The following is an 8,286-nucleotide window of genomic DNA, read 5'->3' as shown; positions in this document are numbered from 1 at the left end:
CCAAGGAATCGCATGTCAAACATGTTCGATGGGAAAGCTTATTACTAAGCCTTTTTATGACAAGATTAGTTTGAATCCTCCAATTTTTCTACAACGAATTCAGGGGGACATTTGTGGACTGATTCACCCTCATTGCGGACCATTTAGATACTTTATGGTTTTGGTTGACGCTTCCACATGTGTGTTTGTTGTGCACAAGGAACGCTGCATTCTCTAAACTGTTGGCTCATGTTATGAAGCTCAAGGCTCACCACCATGATTATCCGATCAAATCTATTCGATTGGATAATGCTGGAGAATTCACATCTAAAACTTTTAATGACTATTGCATGTCGGTTGGGGTTGAAGTTGAACATCATGTACCCTATGTTCACACCCAGAACGGCTTGGCAGAGGCTTTGATTAAGCGCTTACAAATGATTGCTCGGTAGTTGGTCATAAGTACCAAGCTCCCGATCACTACTTGGGGCCATGTAATATTGCACGCAGCAAAGTTGGTCCGTCTGAGGCCTATTGCGACCCAACCATTTAGTGCCCTTCAGTTGGTTACCGGATACGAACCTGACATATCGCATCTGCGCGTTTTTGGTTGTGTTGTATATGTGCCGATCTGGCCGCCCTTACGTACAAAAATAGGGCCTCAACAAAGGATGAGAATATATGTGCCGATCTCGCCACCTTTAGTACATCAATCGAACTACACCCAGAAGGTGTTGCGCCGCTTTAATGAGGATAAAGCGAAGTCTTCGAGTACTCCTATGGTCGTTCATTCGCTAGATGCAAAATGACATCCCTTCAGTCCAAAGGAGGATGATGAAGAGATTTTGGAGCCTGAAGTTCCTTATCTAAGTGTGATAGGTGCTTTATTGTACTTAGCTCAATGCATTAGACCGGACATCTCATTCGCTGTTAATCTTTTGGCAAGATACAATAATGCACTTACATGCAGACACTGGACTGGCATGAAAGACATCTTCCGTTACCTTAAGGGTACTATGAATGTGGGATGTTCTATCCTTACGAATCCTTGAATGATGCTGCATCCTATGCTTATCGAGTTGATTTTCGCCTTATTGGTTATGCCGACGTAGGATACTAATCTGATCCGCACAAGACGCGCTCTCAAACGGGTTATGTATTTGCCATTTGAGGCACCAAAATATCTTAAAGGTCAACTAAATAGACCTTAGTTGCCACTTCGTCTAACCATGCTGAAATGCTCGCCTTACATGAAGCAACTCGAGAATGATTTTGGTTGAGAGCAGTAGTGGGCCATATTCGAAGCTCATGTGATTTTCATCCCGCAGTTGATGTCCCGATGACGATCTTTGAAGACAACACAGCTTGCATCGACCAGCTCAAGAAGGGTTACATCAAAGGAGACAACACCAAACACATTGCGCCGAAGTTCTTCTTTTCACATCAACAACAAGAGCATCAGAAGATTTAAATCACTCAAATCCGTTCACAAGACAATCTGGCTGACCTCTTCACCAAATCACTGCCGAAGACGACGTTTTAGAAGCTTGTTCATGGAATTGGTATACGTAAACTTTCTGAGTTGTAACTTTTCTATTTTTCTTTGGAATTAAATCAAACTCAGGGGGAGTATCCTCTAGATACTTGCTTGATCTTAATGTACTCTTTTTCCCTATTGTTTGTACCATACTTGACCAATCCCGAAACTACTGAGCACCGGTCAACGTTATACCATCAAGGACCCAGAAGAGTTTCCCTCCAACCAGGAGACCAATCACAGCGCGACACGTGTTGACATCAGAGCCAATCATAGCGCGACACGTGTCAACATAAGAAGCCAATCACAACACGACACGTGTCAATGTCAGAATGAAACTAGAAACTCTCTTCTATAAATAGAGATCATTATCTCACAATATTTCCTAATGTCATTTGTACTAAATCATTCACTAGTACTCACAAAATGAGAGCTTGAACCTATGTACTTATGTAAACCCTTCACAATTAATGAGAACTCATCTACTCCGTGGACGTAGCCAATCTGGGTGAACCACGTACATCTTGTGTTTGCTTCCCTGTCTTTATCCATTTACATACTTATCCACACTAGTGACCGGAGCAATCTAGCGAAGGTCACTGATTTTGTGCATCAACACCTATGATTATGAGCATTTTTCCCACTGGGTTTTTCCTACCTAACTAGGTTTTAACGAGGCACCCACCTTGGGCTGGTCATATCCTGATGACGTTTCGTAGACGTTTCTTTGACTTTTGCATTTCTCACGCATTTTTCCTTAGAATATGGATTTTGTCCCTCCTTGGGTTTTTGCCATAGCCTTAGGGTTTTTTTAGTGAGACTTACTACTTATGCAAGTTCCTACCTTATTGAGAATAACCGTTGTTCCTTGGAATCAGTACCGATGAGTCGACTTCCTTAACTTCTGCATGATACTAAATCTACCTTGAGTATTTACATACTCAAGGGGGAGTGTTGTAAACATTCCTAGTTTAAGTGTGATTGTGTAAATCCTAGATTAGATTTTATTATAGTTATCCTTTCCTATTACAACTTGTATTGCTTGGGGAAAATGGAATATCTTCTCTCCATCTATTATTATAAATAAAGGCACAATGTAGGAGGGATAGCAACACACATTCCCTTACAATTCCACAAACACATCTCTCTTTTCTCAATTCTCCTTGCTCCAGCCACCCTAAATATTGTCAGATAAAATAGACCACAACATTCCCACCCCTTTTACCCTATTCATTCAAAACAAAAAAGCCTCTACCCTAAACTCTTTTGCTTTCCCAAGAAAAGAAAAATTATGAATCACTGTCAAATTATATTTTTCTAATAAAATTCAACATTGGGTAAGTTCCTCATCTCCTCATATATCTTATTTCTTGGTTCAATTGTTAGGTTAATTATTATTATTATTTTTTTGGCCCTTGAATTTGTCTACTAGGGGTAAAGATTTTGAGAATAGTCCATGTTTCATTGTTCTTGTTGTAACTAATAAAAAGAGCTCGACGCCAATATTGATTTTGATATTAACAAAAAATTTCACTTCCATTAAGGTTAAGGATCTAAGGGCACAACTTGAATTGGTATCCCCTAACCTATTTTTCTTTTGGGTACCTGTTATCAAAACAAAAATGATAATATTTGTTCTCATTGCATTTTGTATGCATGTATTATTTGTGTTAAAACTAGCTGGAAAGTAATTAATAGTCTTGTTTGGATTAGTACTTCATGTTCTTATTTTTATGTAGATTATTATATAACTTTACGCAAGCAAAAGAAATATCATATGATTACATGCTAATAGTTTTAGCTAGCTCACCCATGAAAATTTTCTTGGCTCTGCCATTCTGTACGACGAACGGATACGATTTACAAATCTCCAAGATCCTCACCAAAAGAATCCGAAGAGGATCCTGTTGGTTACAAATTAATATCATATATTAAATAATTAAATCTTACATGAAAAAATAAAATAATTATTGTAAATAGGTACTGCCACTTAATCTATTCGTAATGTAATGAGTGGTCAAGGGTTAGTCTTTGTTTACGTAGTTCACTATTTTTTTTTTTCATTAATTAAATTTGGGAAAGGGGGGAATCGAACTTGGGTGAGGTGAGAGTTTTCTTAGCTCTAGTGCCACTACAACTAGGCCCCCATCTTCGTAGTTCACTATTATTCATGTGAATAGTAATTTCCCAACCCCTCAAGAAGCCAATCCTCTTAAGCTACGTTTGGTATGTGGAAAAGCAGCTTGAAAATGGGAAAAACGTTGCCTTTCCGATAATTGGTAAGTCTCAAGCTTGAGAAATATTTACCTGAGTCGTGAAAAAATAGAAAGGAAAGTGTAGCTTGTTATTTTTTTTTCTTTATTTAAAAGAGGATAATTGGTAGCAAGTCACAGTTATTTACCATTTTTAGGGACCGGAAAGACTCATAACGGCATTTTAATTTTCCTCTTTCATGTGAAACAAAACCAAAAAACCATTAAGAGTCTGTTTTGTAATCTATTTGAGAATTGGACTAAAAAAAATTAATTTTTCTTAAAAACTATGGTTTTAAATTTAGACTTTAGAATTAAAAAACTCATTTAGGATGAAATTTTATTAAATTCTTAAAAAAAAAATTTTAGGGAAAGAAGGAAAATTTAGATAGAACCAAGCTTAACAGCCAACTCACATGATTCTAGTGATTTATGCATCACCACCGTCAAATAAGCATCAACTTTGATTGGATTGTTTGGTGGCCGATGACCACCGGCAAGTGATACTTCTTAGTCGACGAAAATCTCTCTTTCTACTACCGGTGATTCTTTATTTTTATGATAAATTTATTTTTGACGAGAATCGATTTAAGATCTTTCAAGTAAAAATAAATATCATTAGATCACAATTGAAAAAAAAAAATGTATGTATATATATTTGGTTACCTAGTTTACCACACAGGTGAAGGGCGGACCGCATTTGCTCGTGAAGGGCCCAACCGCAACACGTGGGGAAGTGCTGAAGCCTCAAAGTCCCGCGTGTGCTTCCTTTCCACCGGGAATGTCTCTGAAACAGGAAACCTCCCTCCCAATTGTCGTCCTGTTGGGTTTTAAATTTATAAATTCCCACTTTCTTCCAATTTCTTTTTATTAAACAATACAACAATTCTAACTATTTTATTCCCAAACATGTGATGTGATTTGATAGAGGTCTGAAAGAAGGGAGGGGAGATATATAATTATAATATATAGTGTATGATGATGGCACGCTAGATTCCACGAACCCTTTACGTTTGCTTTTAACATTTTTCATGTGTTTTCGATATAAAAAATTGTGTTAGGTTTGTGACATTATTTTATTAGTCGACACATTCAAGAACTTTGAAGATTCTGAGCTCGTCCAAATTTTATGAGACACGTATGTAGCATACAGGTGTTAGGTGTCCTGCGTCCGTTGATTAATTTATATCAAACCAAATTTTATGAGTTTTTTCGATTCCAAAAAGTATGGATAACCATGATTTATCATCAGTTGTTTTTACCTTAAATAAATAAAAAAAATCAAATCGAACCAACAACAACAACAACAACAAAACCTTTTCCCACTAAGTGGGGTCGGCTATATGAATCCTAGAACGCCATTGCGCTCGGTTTTGTGTCATGTCCTCCGTTAGATCCAAGTACTCTAAGTCTTTTCTTAGAGTCTCTTCCAAAGTTTTCCTAGGTCTTCCTCTACCCCTTCGGCCCTGAACTTCTGTCCCGTAGTCACATCTTCGAACCGGAGCGTCATTCGGCCTTCTTTGCACATGTCCAAATCACCGGAGCCGATTTTCTCTCATCTTTCCTACAATTTCGGCTACTCCTACTTTACCTCGGATATCCTCATTCCCAATCTTATCCTTTCTCGTGTGCCCACACATCCCACGAAGCATCCTCATCTCCGCTACACCCATTTTGTGTACGTGTTGATGCTTCACCGCCCAACATTTTGTGCCATACAACATCGCTGGCCTTATTGCCGTCCTATAAAATTTTCCCTTGAGCTTCAGTGGCCTACGACGGTCACACAACACGCCGGATGCATTCTTACACTTCATCCATCCAGCTCGTATTCTATGGTTGAGATCTCCATCTAATTCTCCGTTCTCTTGCAAGATAGATCCTAGGTAGCGAAAACGGTCTTTGTGATTTTCGCTAGATTGCTCCGGTCATTAGTGTGGATAAGTATATAAATGGATAGAGATAGGAAAGCAAACACAAGATGTGCGTGGTTCACCCATATTGGCTACGTCCACGGAATAGAAGAGTTCTCATTAATTGTGAAGGGTTTACACAAGTACATAGGTTCAAGCTCTCCTTTAGTGAGTACAAGTGAATGATTTAGTACCAATGACATTAGGAAATATTGTGGGAGAATGATCTCGTAATCACGAAACTTCTAAGTATCGGAGTGTGGAGTCGTCTTGACTTGCCTTATCTGTCTCATAGGTAGATGTGGCATCTTCTCTGGAAGTACTCTTCCTCCATCCAGGGGTGGTATCTTTAACTGGTGGAGATGCACAAGGTAATGTATCAATTTCACTTGAAGCTTACTTGTAGTTTCAGGCTTGGTCAAGCGCGATACAAACCATGTAGTAGGAGTCCCCCAAGTCGCCGAGCTAGGGGGTCTGCTGAAAGAGGTGACAGACAAGGTAAGCAATCAGAGCTCCGACTGATTGTTCACCTTCTCCCCATCTTGCAGCAGCATGAAGGATAAAGAGAAGAAAAATGAGAAGAGATGATATGAGATACTTTTGCTTTTAAAGAAGTAACTTTCCACAGGCTTATTCTTGAACTGAGCTGGAGGGTTTTCTGGTTTCCTCCAGAGTATAAGGCCGACTGAAGAATTTGAGGGTCAAAACAAGTCCATCAAATCTAGAGTACGTTCCACCCTGCTGATATGGGATACTTTTGCTTTTGACAGAGTAATGGATGTATCGGCACGTGTGCTGTTACGCTTGTCTCCACATGCTTCCTTGTATCCTTCGCACTTGCCCTATCTGTTCCTCAAGCAAATGCGGAATCTTCCCTGGAAACATAAGATGTTGAAGATGAGTACTCGAGAGCAATGCCAGGTAAGTAATCAGGTAAGGGGTTCCAGGCAGTCAGATCCTGGCTGGAAGCTTGATTCCAAGTGCTGACTGATTGCTCTCTTTCTCCTTGTCTTGCAGGTAAAAACAAGGCCAAAGGAAAAGACAGGGAAAAAGCATGATATGGGATACTCTTGCTTTTAACCCTGATGATATGAGATATTCTTGCTCTAGTATAGCTTGTTTGCAGAGGTATTATCGGGGGGAAAGAAAGCTGAATATTTCGAAAGGCTTCGTTGGGAGTGCCCTCTCAGATATGATGAAGGGTTGAGCATTTTTGCAGGTCTGCCTGTCCGTTGGGGATGGGGGTCGACATATATAGGAGTCTCCCTAACAAGTAGTAATGCTATTCCTTTACCCTGCTTGGTCATAGCACGGTAGTGGGAGCTGCCAGTTTCACATGTTTTAACTCTGTCAGAGCACTTTGAAAAAGTGGTCTGTGGTATCTGGCTCTCGAGATTCGGAGAACGATGCCTCTTCGATTTTTGAGAAAGCAATCATGCTGGGGGTCTGGCTCTCGAGATTCGGAGAGCAGTGTCTCTTCGATTTTTGAGGAAGTAATCATGTTGGGAGTCTGGCTCTCGAGATTCGGAGGGCGGTGCCTCTTCGATTTTGGAGCAAGCAATCTTGTTGGGAGTGTTGTCTCGAATGTGAGTAAAGGTTGAGCATGTTTGCTAGTCTACCTTGCCACGAAGCACAAAGGTTGACACACAGGGACTTTCCAATTATCCAGCAATGGTACTGTTCCTTTACCCTCTCTTCGATTTTGAGAAAGTAGTCATGTTGGGAGTCTGGCTCTCGAGATTCGGAGGACGGTGCCTCTTCGATTTTGGAGCAAGCAATCTTGTTGGGAGTGTTTTCTCGAATGTGAGTAAAGGTTGGGCATGTTTGCTAGTCTACCTTGCCACGAAGCACAGAGGTTGACACACAGGGACTTTCCAATTATCCAGCAGTGGTACTGTTCCTTTACCCTTGTGGGTAATAATATGGTAGCTAGACCTTCAAAATTTATGTGTCTAAACTTTGTTAGTGCTGTTTCTTTGCTATTCTTTCACCTTTCTTGGTCAGAGCGATGTAGTGGGAGCTGCAAGCTTCACGTGCTCAACTTTGGCAGAGAACTTTGGCAAAGTTATCTGTGGTACCCATGAGCTATTGTTGCGTGTGGGAAGTGGGTGATTGAACAGTAAGATTCATGTGCTTTCTACTTCACCAGAAGTCTTTGACAGAATGCCCATAATTTCTGCAAAGCTGAGTGTGCGTGTGACAGGTGCTGACAAGGCTAGAAAAGTAGGTGCCTCTTCGATTTCTGAGATCGGCCCTCATGGTCTCTGAGCAGCCCAGCTTTTGAGAAAGCGAGCGCCTCTTCGATTGATTCGGAGAACGATGCCTCATTGATTTTTGAGAAAGCAATCATGCTGGGGGTCTGGCTCTCGAAGATTCGGGGAGCAGTGTCTCTTCAATTTTTGAGAAAGTAATCATGTTGGGAGTCTGGCTCTCGAGATTCGGAGGGCGGTGCCTCTTCGATTTTGGAGCAAGCAATCTTGTTGGGAGTGTTTTCTCGAATGTGAGTAAAGGTTGGGCATGTTTGCTAGTCTACCTTGCCACGAAGCACAGAGGTTGACACACAGGGACTTTCCAATTATCCAGCAATGGTACTGTTCCTTTACCC

This window comes from Malus domestica, chromosome 06 (genome assembly GCF_042453785.1).
Source record: "Malus domestica chromosome 06, GDT2T_hap1".
NCBI lineage: Eukaryota > Viridiplantae > Streptophyta > Magnoliopsida > Rosales > Rosaceae > Malus > Malus domestica.
Note: the sequence above shows the minus strand (reverse complement) of the source record.